Here is a 14,456-nt window from a genome sequence, read left to right on the forward strand (position 1 = left end):
GACTGTAGTGTGGATAGTAGTGTGCCAGTGTGGATCTTGAAATTCCAGTTTGGAACCTGAGATTTCAGTTAGGGTTTTAGATTCTAGTGTGGATCTTGAGATTTCAGTGTCGATCTTAGGATCTTTGGCTTTCAATGTGAATTCTTCAGGGATTGAATCCTGAGAAAATTGAGAGAATCGCTCACGTATCGCTCTCTGTAACTATCATAACATGCTGCACATTATGAGAGACTGTTTATCGTATGCTGCTACAACTTTGATCAGATTGGGGGGATAGTTGTGTATGATAAAACCCCTCTATAAATGCTCCAAGCCTGGGGGACACTATTGCTATTGCAAGTTCGTGGATTGTTAATCGTGCCAGTAAAGAAAAATACCTATCCCCAACGGTAAACAAGCGAGTAAAATGGGGTTTATCATCGCTCTCTCTTTGGGGCTCTCGCTCGCTGCTTCCATTTATCAGACTTGTTACACCTTACGATACAATGACGATCGTGGACCGCAACAAATGGGATGTTTTTCTTTGCTTGCTTTGATCGTGCTTCATACTCAAATGAGAGCGAATTCTGCAAAGCCTGGAATTCTTTGATTCCAGTCTGGATCCAAGGATTCCGGTTTGAATCTCGGATTCAAGTGTAGATCCTCGGAAATTAGTATGTGTCCTTTAACTTCGGCATGGATCCTATTGTTTCAATGTGGATATTGGGATACCGGTTGGGATCATGAGTTTCTTAGGAGTCCAATGTGGATCTTAATATTACAGTATAGATGCTTGATTTATAGTGTGGATTTAAGGATTCCAGTATGGATGCTGGGATTCCAGTGAGAATTCTAATATTCCAATTTGGCTGCTGGTATTCTAGTGACGATTGCGGCAAATGATTAAATGGTTAAATGGTAAACAAATTATGTGGCAAACAATTAGAATTGCTGAGAGAATCCAAGGGAATTACTTTGGGAATCTTGTAAGAATCACGTGAGAATTCTCTATAAACTTTGTGATAAATTCTATGGAATTCTGTAGAAATACTTCGGGAATCGTGAGAACCCTATGAGAAGTAAAGAACGTAAAAAATACAACAAGTTGCCGAAGTCATCAGAGTTCTAGGACTTCAAGTAACAAAATTATGATCAAAAGATGTAATAATTACTAGAATTTTACGTTTTTCTACTACTCACGTCTGAATAGTATAATATTTTATTTCAAACACCATGCGTCACTCAAATTCGCACTTTCATGTTCTGTGTGAATTTTATAATCTAATAATTTATTATGTCAAAATATAATTTTTAATATAACTTTACTCAAAAAGTTGTGACTCTTTGCAAAAACTTATGAATTCAAAGTCGTAAAATAAGAAAAAAATGTTTTACCATTATTACACAAACTCTTCGAATAGTTTACAAAAAAATCCTTAGAGGTTCATATTTTTTTCCTGCATGCTTCTGTTTCAGAGCAAATGGAACGATTGGCCAAAAAACGCAATGGAAACCGGTAGAAATGCCATTTATCAGTCCGCGTTGACGCCCTGGCGCAACACAATTGAAATTTTGTTTACAGGAAGAATCTGTAACTCATAACTAACGCGCTTTCGCCGCCAGCTATTAATAGTGAAACATGTTTGTAAAACGATCTTCCGATGACGCCACCACCGCGCATCCCACGACTCATTGCATTTTCGCCGTTATCGCACATCACAAAGAAAAGTAGAACGCTTCTGTCCTGACGCCGTGCTGCAGTGACCTCCTCCTGTTCTCGCTTTCTTCAACACTTGCGATAGAACTTCACGCCTCGCTCACTCATTAACTGCCGTCCGATCGCGATTCATTTCTGCTGAAGCAATGCACCGGAATATCGCACAAAAAATGAATCACACGTTCAATAATCACTTGTTTTCCATATATTTCACACACTTACGCTTATAAGGCCGTAACAGGCCGCAATTCTACGCCCGAAGAAGCGCGCCTTCTTTGCACGCTGTAGTCAGCACTTTCTTCGCCGTTGACGGAACAAAGTGCGAAAAAGTTCGCGACCCGCTGCCGTTTCTTCAAACAGTCCTCCTCGCGACCTACGCTTCCTCGTTTCTTTCTTTCTTTACGGTTCTCAATACTGAAGCACCGAGCGAGCCTCCTTCAGACGTTGAAGAATCGAACACGCCGCGTGTCCACGTTGTTCTACACAAGACTTCTCCGCAGCGTTAACAACATTTGAACCGACCCGAACTGTGAACCGATCGAAGCAAGCGTTGATTGAATACTGATGCGGCGGGCTACTGAGACTGAGAGTGGCCTACTACTCTGCTGCTGCTGGTGCTGCTTAGTGGCTTCTGTTGGCTAATCGAGACATCGTCGCTCACTCGCTGCCACCCCGCCGATTGCGTTCTTATCAGGAGCTTCTTTGCTGAGCCTGAATTTGGTGGGTGGGTGAGGCGTGGAAAAGCGCGTGGGGGCACAGAGGGGACTTGTTATACAGTCGACTCTCCGTTTCTCGATATTCCGGATCTCGATGGTCCGATGTTGTTCTGTAATTCGTACTCCCCTAACTCGATGGTCCCATCAATATCGAGTTATGGAGAGTTGACTGTATAGCAGTATTGGGCAGCTAGCATTGTAAGTTGTCAGTGGTGGCAAGGCAGCATCTCTATTAACAGGCGGGAGAGGCGGTTCCGTTATCGGGAGGCCGGCTGATGTGACGTGCGGAAGAACGGGTGCGCGAATCAAGTAGACAGATGAAGCACGTGAAATTTTTGCGGCCGGTACAACTTGTTGAATGTAGTTGCGAGGCGGTGAGAAGGGGAGAAATTCGAGCAATTTAAAGATTTGGATGCAATATTCGATCTAGAAGTTTTCTTTGGTTTACATATCAAGTGGTCATCCAGTTAGCCTGAAAAAGGCTCCTTATTATCAATGCAAAGAAGATCGGTTCAAATCCAGGTCCGAATAAAGACCTTTTGGGAGGTAAATTTTCTCGACTTCCTGGGCATTGTGTAGCATTGTGCTTTCAAAATATACGAAATCAAGCAATATAAGTTTAAAAAAGTCATTTAATTGTTAACTATGGAAATGCCCTCAACCCTTCTGCCAGCAACTTCATTTTTTCACAAAAAAAAAAAAACACAAATCTTGTAAACTTTTTTTTTTACATTTTTGCGCCTTTTTCACAAGTTCTCGAAGAACTCTTCTATTTTTTAGAGTCTGTGCCGATATTGATCATTGATCATCTGGTTTTGGAGATATTCCAATGTAGACCTGTGCGCCGATAAATTGTATATTAGGGTTAGGGTTAGTTGCTATGATGCTATAACAAAAAAGCGACCAGTCCACTATGGAACAGGGGCGCAATCTGGCGGGACAAAATTAATAACTCGGTAACGAAGCGTTTCCGGTATTTGGTGTCTTCGGCAAAGTTTTTTGTAACAACAAGGACCATCTACTGACATAAACGGATAGTTCGTAAATCGTCCGCATAGGTGGCGCCACAATCTAACTTTTTACTTTGACGTTCTAGAGACTTGGCAGTTCGGCTAAGTTGTTCATTTTGATAAAATAAACAACTCTCTCGAAGACGTCAAAATTCCACAGCCTACTGTTTTTGAGTTATTGGCGAAATTATAGAAAATTAGTGAAAAAACGATTTTTTTCACCGAATTTGACATTTTTCCTAAGAACCGTGTCATATAATATTTTTTGCTGATAAATATACAACGAACGCAAGCTCTGGTGGAAAAAAAAATAATAATACGACGCATAAAACCTAAGAAATTGTGAAAACACTTGAAAAATAGAGCAATTTTTAAACCTTAATATCTCCAAAAGCGCAAAAAATAGCAAGCTCAAATTTTCAGGCAACATAGAGCAATACTTGATGAAACGGATGTCAAAACTCCAGAGAGGTATATTTTGGTGTTTTTGAGATTTTTTAATTTTTTCGGTTTCTTTTCAATTACGCGATTAATATTGTCATGGAAAATATTTAAGTGTATGTTTAAATTATCGGAAAAATATATTTTATTATTTCATGAAATTATTATATCTGCTCACAGTACAAGCTGGCTTTGAATTTCATCTCAAATTCGTTGTCACAGTTTTCCGGAAGCACATAATTTAAGCAAATCCGTTGATTAAACACATATTTAAGGTTAAACAACCTAACAGTTCTTAAAATCGAAGGAATCTCCAAATTGATACCTTTGATCTGTATCCTCTATTTCGAAAGATCCAAGAATCAACGCTCTTTCCGCTTTAAAACAAATCTACAAGCTCCAGACAAGAGATCGTGCGCTCTGAAATTTTAGTATTAAGAGTTATCGACATGAATATGCTTTAAAATTTGATTTTCCGTGTTAAAAGTAACACATTCACAAAATAAATTGCTCACTTCGAACCATGATGACAACAATTATCTGACACATGATCAAGTCTTTCATGGCATACTATATCATTCGAATTATTGAAGGAAAACAATTATGTACCCAGTTTTAATCTACACTTTCATCTACATTACTCGATATCAACTCAAGGAACTGCTCTTAACCCATATCCGCCCAGCGTCCTAAAAATAGGACAGAAGCCCCGAACGCCCAGCGTCCTATAAATAGGACAGTACTTGTAGAGCAAATATCTTGAAAATAAAGAGGTTTAGGAGAAAACTGTCTTCTGCAAAGTTGATCACAGGACTGTTGACTTCCACTTGGTAACTATTTTAATTCAGAATTAACTCACCAGGTGGCGCACAGACGCCAACAAATGTCGCATATATAAGCAACATATGAAACAACTTTCCAGCGTACAAATATTTGCTTCGTTTATATCTCAGTCCAGCGATGAGATACAAAATTGGTGTCTTCGACAAAGTTCAATAACTAAATAATACCTATTCGCATAGAACCTTACAAATTCGGAAAACACTCCCAAGATGGCGCTAGTGAGCCAAAACTTTATTTGCTTATATTTTAGTCCAGTTATGAGATACAAAAATGGTGTCTTCGACAAAGTTGGACAACTAAATAATACCTATTTGCATAGAACCTTATAAATTCGGAAAACACTCAAAAGATGGCGCTAATGGTCGAACATTTTGATTGTTTATATCTCAGTTCAGTGATGATATACAACGTTGGTGTCTTCGACAAATGTGTTTAACTGAATGAGATCTAGTCACCCGAAAACTTATTAGTTGAGAAAACACTCACTAGATTGCGCTAGTGGGCAAATATTGTATTTGCTTGCATCTCAGTTCTGTTATGAAATACAAAATTGTTGTCTTCGGCAATGTTGAACAACTAAATGATACTTAGTCACATAAAACCTTATAACACTCACAAGATGGCGCTAGTGGGCAAAGATTTTATTAGCTAATATCTCAGTCAAGTGATTAGATACAAAGTTTGTGTCATGGACAATGTTGAACAACTAAATGAATCCTATTCGCCTAAAACCATATTAGTTCGGAAAACACTCACAAGGTGGCGCTTGTGGTCAAATATTTTATTTTTTTTATATCAGTCCAGCGATGAGACTGAAAAAAATCGAACTCTCGAATTTGGTATCTTCGTCAAAAGTGTTCAGCTGAATGGGATCTATTCGCCCAGAAACATAGTAGTTTGGAAAATTCTCCCAAGGTGGCGCTAGTAGACAAACACATTATTTACTTTTGTCTCAATCTAGAGATTGGATACAAAGTTAGTGTTTTTGACAAAGTTGGAGAATTGAATGAGACCTATTTGCCTGGAAACTTATTACTTTGGAAATCACCTAAATGTCACCTAAATAAAACGACAAATTGACTGATCCATCCATGAACTGAACTCCAATGGTGAAGGGCGGCTGTCCCATGGGAGTAAAATTGAATAGCCACCAACCTAAGTCCAGAACCAGTTTTATGACTTAAGGTGAAGATGAATCGAAGCCGCAGTTCAAATTTTCAAGAGCACAGATCTGGAGAACCAAACACCCGTTTAAGCTGAAAACTTAATCGATTGGTCACTAGCTGGTGGTGACCAATCGATTAGGTTTTCAGCTCAAATGGATGTTTGGTTCTCCAGATCTGTGCTCTTGAAAATTTGAACTTTGGCTTCGATTCACCTTCACCTTAAACGTGGAAAAGTAAAAATAATTATTCGCAAAATTACAGGTAATAAACTGCAGTACGTTGTTGCCAATTTAATCAGAAAATTCTACTTATTTCCCAAAATGAAAGTTTTCGAGAAAATTGATTACGGCTTTACCATTGTTTGGTCGTAGTTTTGTATGGCTGTTTACCTTTTAGAACCAGCGACGCGTTGAGGTAGCTGTAAAGAGCCTTCCTTGCCGAACTCACTCGGTCCAAAAATTGTGACACTTGAGCGGGTACGCTTCCGTATGCTCCCCAGGTATTCTGGTCAGCTCTAGTGTCAAAAAGCTTGGACCGTGGATTCGGTTCTATCGGTGAATAAGACTATATGCATCAGTGATGCAGTAACTTAAACGTTATAGCCGAATAATGTTGGCTTCAAATATTCACATCTGTAAAGCATGTAATAGTTGGAGTCCAATATTTGACTGTCATTGGACTGAAGGACTAACTTTTGATCAGCACTAACGAAATTCTGATATTGCCAAATATAAATTTCGATCATTGTCAGATCAGAGTCACATTGTATACTGATAACTTGAGCCAGAAAAAATATTTTGATAGTTATGTTTCCATTTTATATAATCTTTTTGAAGACTATTCTGAAACATCTGTAGGTTTTTTTCTAAATTCTAAATTTGATGTAAGATTTTATTTTGTTTTTGGTATAAATGGCTTGAGTGTGCATTATTGTACATGTACATGTATGGAAATGTATGTATGTCTGTATCTTACTTACGTGGTAGAGCAAAAAATTGAATTGAAGTCACTAAATGATTTAGTTCTGACATGCACCTGTCGCCTCTGAATTTTTTATTCTTTATGTTGCAATTTCTTAATCAGGGTACGTCCATAAATTACGTCACGCAAAGTTTTGCCATATTCATCCTCCCTTATTTTCCTCTGTATCACATTTTTTGTATGGATTCCAATTTTTATATAAGTAGTCACGTTTCATTGTAATCTCCTCCTTCCTTTTCTGTACGTGACGTAATTTATGAATTACCCCTCACCAGCAGTTTTTTCCAACTTGTTTACATTGTAATGGGTCGAACTGCATGAAAATATATTTGATTAATCTCGAAAATAAACTTATAGAACAGCTAGATATGGACGACACACTTTCAAGAATTTTTTCGGATCCCCACCATAGACTTGAAATTGTTTGGTGAAATAATGTTTAATTTATGGGAATTCGACTATGAGTAACAAAAACGGTGCTGAATTCCAATTGTGAGATACCTTGGGCATTAACGGGTTAAAAATACTTCATTTTGGTATTCGATAGCTATTGAGGGCTGCTGGAGGTATTGAACTACTATTGAAAAATTTCACTTTTATATGAAAATCCATCATGTATTATTTAGGTATTGCAATACCTGATCTAGTTATCAGCTTGGTGTTTGTACAATATGTGGAAGGCATTATTTGAGGTATTTTACCTCTTATGCAGAGCTCATTCCTACCTCATTCAGGTACTTACAGGAAATTATCTGGTGTGGAATACCTTAGCAGCAGTTATTTTCTTCTGCTCGGGTAGTTACATACTTTCAAGGACTCCAGCGTGGGCAGGGCATGTTGCAAGATTTACGAAATCGTTATGTTTTTGATTGTTTGACCATTTGTCTTTTTGCACTTGTGTCAACGGAAAATATTGTAAATTTTATATTCTCAATGTTAGAAAATTGTCAGGTAGGGTAAAAGCATCGGTTTTGGCCAGCCTAAGAGAAAATGTCATAAAAGATTATATGTGATGCCGTATTTATAATACAAATAGGGTAAATGATGGCTTCGGCACCCTGAGGGTATTTTCGGCAGCACTAACTTATCGTCCTTATTTAAATTTATCTACGGAACAACAGTTAACTTCAATGTACTCAACACATTCCTTGGACTATAATCTTCCATGTAAATCACATCTTTCACAAAAATATTATATAACATGGGTTTTGTCACTAAATGAAATAAATGCTTACGAAATTATCGTTATTCGCGAGCTGTTGAATAAAACAACACAAGAACAGCTTACAAAAACTCACCACTTTAAAAGGTCAAATTCTCCGCTCCAATGCCAATTTTTTCACAAAAGCTGCGCACCGATCACTTATGCACTATTGAACTTTTGATTTGTATATCTTAATACTTAATTTTTATGCTTTTAATCACACATTAAAATTAATGCACTTTGATTTCCTCGGCAATCACTTTTTATTACGGGACCAGATTGCCAGAAAGCTATACTCAATTGCGGTGTATTTATTATTAACGATTTAAGTTAACAAAAAAAAAACGAATATGACTAATTAATTTATTGGAATTAGGCAACAAAGCATGCATTGGTAACAATTGAGCCTTTTAATACTTTCGTATTTGTAGATTGTAGTGCATAATCTTCAATATACTGAGAAACATATAAAATATACGTCTTTTAATAGTTGAACTATTTTGACAACACTCTTGTTGTTCTACAGGCAATCAGAGGATGATGTTTTTGTGTCAAGTCATAAGTGAATTGATTTTCAAAGGGCCTATTCTGATTTTCTGATTCACTGAGAATAAAAGGAACGCAAATAATTTTTACTGGAAAAGTTTGGATTTTGATCTGAATGAGCCAATCGAACAATATTCATAAACCAAAAAAAAACGTGGAACATCGCAATCGGATTTTTTTAATGTTACCATTCATTCTCTCGGTAATAAATTGATATGATAGAGCGTTCAAGAGCAACAACCTTTACAAACCACAACTATATCGAGCCATTCAGCGTGGCAGCGAATAGTTCTGTTCACGGTGAAATTATTTACCTTTCGAATTTAAAAAAAATGAAAACAAAATGTGCAAGTACCGTCGTTGTAGGTAAGATATGGCCAAAAATGCGTAAGTCCTCATTTATTTTTGAACAAAATTAGCAATTTGACTTGAAGTGTTCGGCAAAATATGAGAATACATTGCAAATTCTGAACAAATAATTGAAATTTGATTATTTCCCTTTAAATTGGAGACTGGCCCAAATTCACCTCTTTGAGGGGGTGACTTTGGGCCAAACAAACTACACTCAGGAAATTGAACTATCAATATACATAGGAAACCCTAATGAAAATTCGCCACAAGAAAAAAGATAAAAATTCATAGATTCACGTTATAAAACCAAATTTAAGAACAAAAATATGTTTCAGGCTTCAAATTTATCCCTCTCGTTTACCATTATCACGTCTATCTTTTGATACTATCAAATGATACTATCACTATGGGTAGTGATAGGGTTACCATCACTTCTTGAAAAATGATGGATTGAAGATAGACTATTCAATTGGTAAACGAATGGAGATACTATCAGCATATTTTCATCACTGATGGATCAAGCATATCTTTGGGGAAAATATACTATCTGCAAAACTCTATAGCTATCCCTATCTATCCTATCATTGATACAAAAACTGAAACCGAAATCTTGCGCATAATGGGAAAAAAGCTAACCGAAATAACTCAAAGTATGTTCTCATGGATATTTTCGGAACGGGCACGACGAGGGAATGGCGGAAATCGATGTCCGACGCCATTTTGAAATCCAAGATCGTTACAAACCCATGCAATATGGGTATTTTCGGAACGGGCACGATGAAGGGATGATGAAAATCATAAATCATTCATAAATCATGTTTTTGATAAAAAATAGAAAAAATAAATGGGAGCCAAACAAAGTTACGTTATATCGAGGTAAAAATTACGTTATATCGAGTTACGCTATAAAGAGGTTACGTTATATCGAGGTATGACTGTAATTACAATCCCTAGCTGTTGCTAGGACATGTCCAGAACAAGTCTCGACTGTAGAAAGGTGTATCGATCTTGTCTAGCAGCCCTAGTCAAGCTTGAACATTCTGGAAAGGTTTGGATAGCAGTCGAGAAGAAGACATCCCTCATTGAATGGTACAGGTCGGACTCGATTATAAGGAAGTTTAAATTCGATTATCCGGAATTAGTAGTTTGATATTTTTATTTTTCAGTTTCTATGCATAAATTTGAGATAATTTTTTATTGCAATAAACAATATGAATGGTTTGACAGTTTTGGACCAGAGCGTTAATGATTAACGGGTCGCAATGATTGATTAAGTGATTAATGATTACATTCAATTTTATCATGATTAATGATTATGATCATTGATTAAAATTTTCTTTAGTCATGATTAATGATTGTGATTGATTTTTAAGCCAGAGTATGATTAATGATTATGATTGATGAATCAATAACAATTTTAGATGATTAATGATTATGATTAATGATTAAACTCAGTATGATTAGTGATTATGATTAATGATTATGATTAACCCTTACATGCCTAATGTCAAATTTGATCAAAATTTTCAATTTACAAACAATTGTTTTTTTAATTATCATTTATCGTATTTATATTGTGAACGTCGCGACTCATTGTAAGCTTGCACTATACAAATCTCATCCAACAAGTCGTTGGCGAGTAGTGTGATTATTGAGATGAAATCGAATTCAGGTTAAATTCTGCATCCATGAGTCCTATCGTGGTGTATGGATAACGCACCCTATCTAGTGAACAGGGAGTCGTGGGTTCGGTTATTTTTATCGCAAATTTTACATCATTTTTTACATTTAATCCATATGCGAAGTATATGTAATATTGTTTTTCAAAATTATGTTTTGCATTCGTTTTCTAACAAAATTCCGTAAATATTAGGATTGCAGTTTGTCTTTGAAACTGCGGATATCGATTCGTAAATTACGATATTTCGTAATTTATGATGAGAGCTATTTGATTCAGTTTTTTTAATCATAAGTGTACCGATAAATTTTAAAGAGTGTGACGATAAACGAATGATTAAATACCAGAAAATATGCACTAAACCAGTGAAGTATGAAGTATGCAACCAGTGGGTTATATACTAACACTAGAAAATGATGAATATTACTCATGACTAACAAGCAATCCTATTTAAAAATCTTTTGAATTTCGTTATGGCAAAATAATCACAGTTTTCAATCACAAATCGTGATTGATTGCTCTGATTCAAGAGCCAGTATCCTGGAGGTAGTGGTCAATATATCGGCTCTGTGGAGCGTAGCTTGCGACATATTCAACTTCATGAATTATTAAGCTGTAAGCGGATGTTTCAAGCGTTAATGATAAACTTGAATATATGCCGGGTTGTTAAGATGAAGTTGCATCGAAGCCAAACCTCAAATTTTCAAGAACACAAATCTAGAGAACCGGACAGCTGTTTGAGCTGAAAACTTAATCGGTTTGTCACTCGCTGGTGGTGACCCATCAATTAAATTTTCCGCTGTAACGGCTGTTTAGTTCTCTAGATTTAAGCTTTTGAAAATTTGAGGTTTGGCTGCGATGCATCTTCACGTTAAGGATTGTCGATTTCCCGGGAAAAGTATTCAAAATATTGGTGTTGAAAAAATCATTAGTAAGGCGAGCAAACCCCGGTATACTCTAATATACTGCTAATCATGTGATTATATTATAATTATACATATAAAAGTTTAATGGTATTTGCTCGCCTTTCTAGTGATTTTCAGTATTCGTTTTGTAAAGCGAAATGTTAAAATTCAATAAGTTGTTTATTCATACTCCGAAAATTCCTCCAAAATGAAAGTGAAGCACTATATTGGTAGTTCTGAAACCTAGCTTTTCAAATATTAAACTTCATGAATTTTGCAAACCAAGCCATTGAATTAATTCTCAAGGTAAATATTGAAATATTTGATGTTAGACTTTTCGGAAGATTTGGCTTGTTTAGGAGTATCCAGTTTTTTTTTGTATTTTCTGAATCTACCAGAACCCAAAATTTCAAAATTGTTCGTGCCCTGAAACTATTTGAATAACGCGTTCGATATTAGTATGGGAATAACTTTTGAATCACCCCTCGGCAAATTTAGCTTCGCATGAGCTGTCATTGTTTAAATTAAAATATCTACGGATTGAAATCTTTTTTGATATATTACGGTTATTAAGAAAATTTTCCGGTTTACGGTAGCCGCAGAGTTCTACCGCAGCTGTCAAAGTTCTACCGCAGACTTCGAAATCATTCTATCATTGAAGAAAACGATTCAATCATAGTATGCTTGAAATAGAAAATGCTATGAAAAATAGCAACAAACAACAATCATCAAGACGGTATCCAAGGTATCATTGAAGCCTACTGATGATTTACAAGTGCAAATCAATGATGTGACTGCTGCGGTAGCTTTTCGTTGAACCGTAAAACGAAAAGTTTTCCCTAAAATTGCAATACTTGATATACTTTGAAAATGTGATCTTTCGAACAGGCTACGAAACACTGCAAATATTTCATCACTCAACAACCTAATTCTTGGAGAAATTAAAGAAATTTCCGCCCTTCCTTGATTTGAATCAATATTTTTTAGTAAAAATTCAAAAGATTTTATATCAGATTTATTGATAATCAAGGGGAAAATTCACCATTATATAATGTATACCTTGTCTGTTGCATACTTCAAGGCGTTTATAGCATACTTTTGGGCATTTAATCATTAGGTTTTGAATGACTAATCAATGATTATTAATAAAAGTAATAATTAAATGGCATGTTCCTAAGGCACCGTCCACAAATCACGTAATGCTCGAAGGGAGAGGGGGAGGCTCATATGGTGCGACTCAAACAAAATTTTGAAAATGTTCATACAAAAAGCATTTTCCCAGGGTTCAAAAACTCAATTTTTAGCGCTATGTTATGAATGGATGCTATTTACACGCCTTGAAGTGTGTAACAAATGAGCCATAAACATGAAAATGAATGGCTTTACTCATTATTGAAGAAAACTGCTACAATCAGTGAATTTCTGCAGGCGATGTTAGATTGCAAACATCAAACGTGAACAAAAACAGCGAGGAAGTATTGACAGAAATACCACCTACTAGGGGAAAAGGACTAATTTTTGATCTTGAAAATGTTATGCCAATTTTCGGATTTCCATACAAAGTATACAACAATCTTATGAACGGCCAAAAAACTAGCGCTAGGTCGAAATGTTGTGATCTGCCCCTACAAACAGCAACTCACAAGCTCACAAACAACTCACTAGCTTCCAACCGCGTCTTCGGTTCGGATCATATACAACTAAGAAATGCACCGTCTTACATGGAGGAAATATATAAGGGTCTTCGGATACAAAGCAAAGCCATGCTGTACCTGGTTGGATTTCGACGTTCCTTGGGCATAAACTCTCATTGTTCGTGCCACAAGATATAAAAAATGTAAAATTTATTTATTCATTAGAAGGCAATGTTGTAAAATTTGTTAAATTTTGTTCAATGATTGATTGATGATTTATTAAATGTTTGACTTATGATTAAGATTATGATTACTGAATAAAATTAACGATCTTTATGATTATGATTAATGAATAATGATTAAAACATAAAATTGCAATGATTATGATTAGTGATCAATGATTAACTTTTGATTTTTTGTGATTAATGATTGACATTTTTGATTAATCATAATCATTAATTATTAATCATGATTAAATTTATGATTTATCATTAACGCTCTGTTTTGGACGTAGGTAGGAATAGAGGGTTTGAAAAAAGAGTTTTTTGTGTACACTGGTCAAAAAAATTTTTTTTTTTCTCAGGAGCTCTAATGTTCCTAGAAATAATTTCTGGATACGCCAATTCATCATACAAATATAATAACGAAAAAAGAAAAATTTTAAGTTCTTTTATCACGAGTTTTAATGTTTCTTTTAGTGATTCGATTACCTGGAGTGAAAAAAAAAATCGATTCTCTATATGATTGAGTCCAACCTGTATAGGAATTAATACCTACGTTACAAGTGATAAATACTACCATAATGTCGAAAATTCAACCCTGAAGCATTTGAAAAACATAAGGCTTGCTTCAAAATAAGTCTTTAGTTTACTCTCTAAACATTCCGAAAATTAAAAAAAAAATCAATATATTTGTGCTGATCAAAACGGAATAAATTGTGAAAGAAATCGGAACGTGACAAAAACGGAACATATCTGTATTGCATGAGTTTTAAATGATTTTACCAAACCGGATGCCGCTATCTTGGATTTCAAAATGGCGTCCGACATCGAATTTCGTCATCCCCTCATCGAGCCCGTTCCGAAGATACCCATATTGCATCGAAAGGCTCGTGTGCACTCCCCTCGTCTATCGACGCTTTGATGTGGGGTGATGCTAAAACGTATGTATTGTATGAAAACAAAAATTGTGATTGAGCAGCAACGTTTGAGCGTACTCCCCCTCCCCTTAGAGCGTTACGTAATTTGTGGACGGTGCCTTAGTCTGAACAAATTTAGTGGCGTTG

At 35.9% G+C, this 14,456-nt stretch overlaps 1 protein-coding gene across 3 annotated transcripts in view; it reads right to left on the reverse strand.

Moving 5' to 3' along the window:
• The window catches only part of LOC5569932, a 165,500-nt gene that overhangs the window by 67,706 nt on the left and 83,338 nt on the right, over nt 1-14,456 (reverse strand). The window contains exon 1 of one of the 3 annotated variants that reach the window (XM_001658783.2): nt 1,919-2,317. The exons of the other annotated variants lie outside the window; for them this stretch is intronic. The gene's annotated coding sequence lies outside the window, so the exon portion shown is untranslated. Of the gene's footprint in view, nt 1-1,918; nt 2,318-14,456 lie in introns of those variants that run through there. 3 annotated transcript variants of the gene reach the window in all.

This window comes from Aedes aegypti, chromosome 1 (genome assembly GCF_002204515.2).
Source record: "Aedes aegypti strain LVP_AGWG chromosome 1, AaegL5.0 Primary Assembly, whole genome shotgun sequence".
Classification (NCBI taxonomy): domain Eukaryota; kingdom Metazoa; phylum Arthropoda; class Insecta; order Diptera; family Culicidae; genus Aedes; species Aedes aegypti.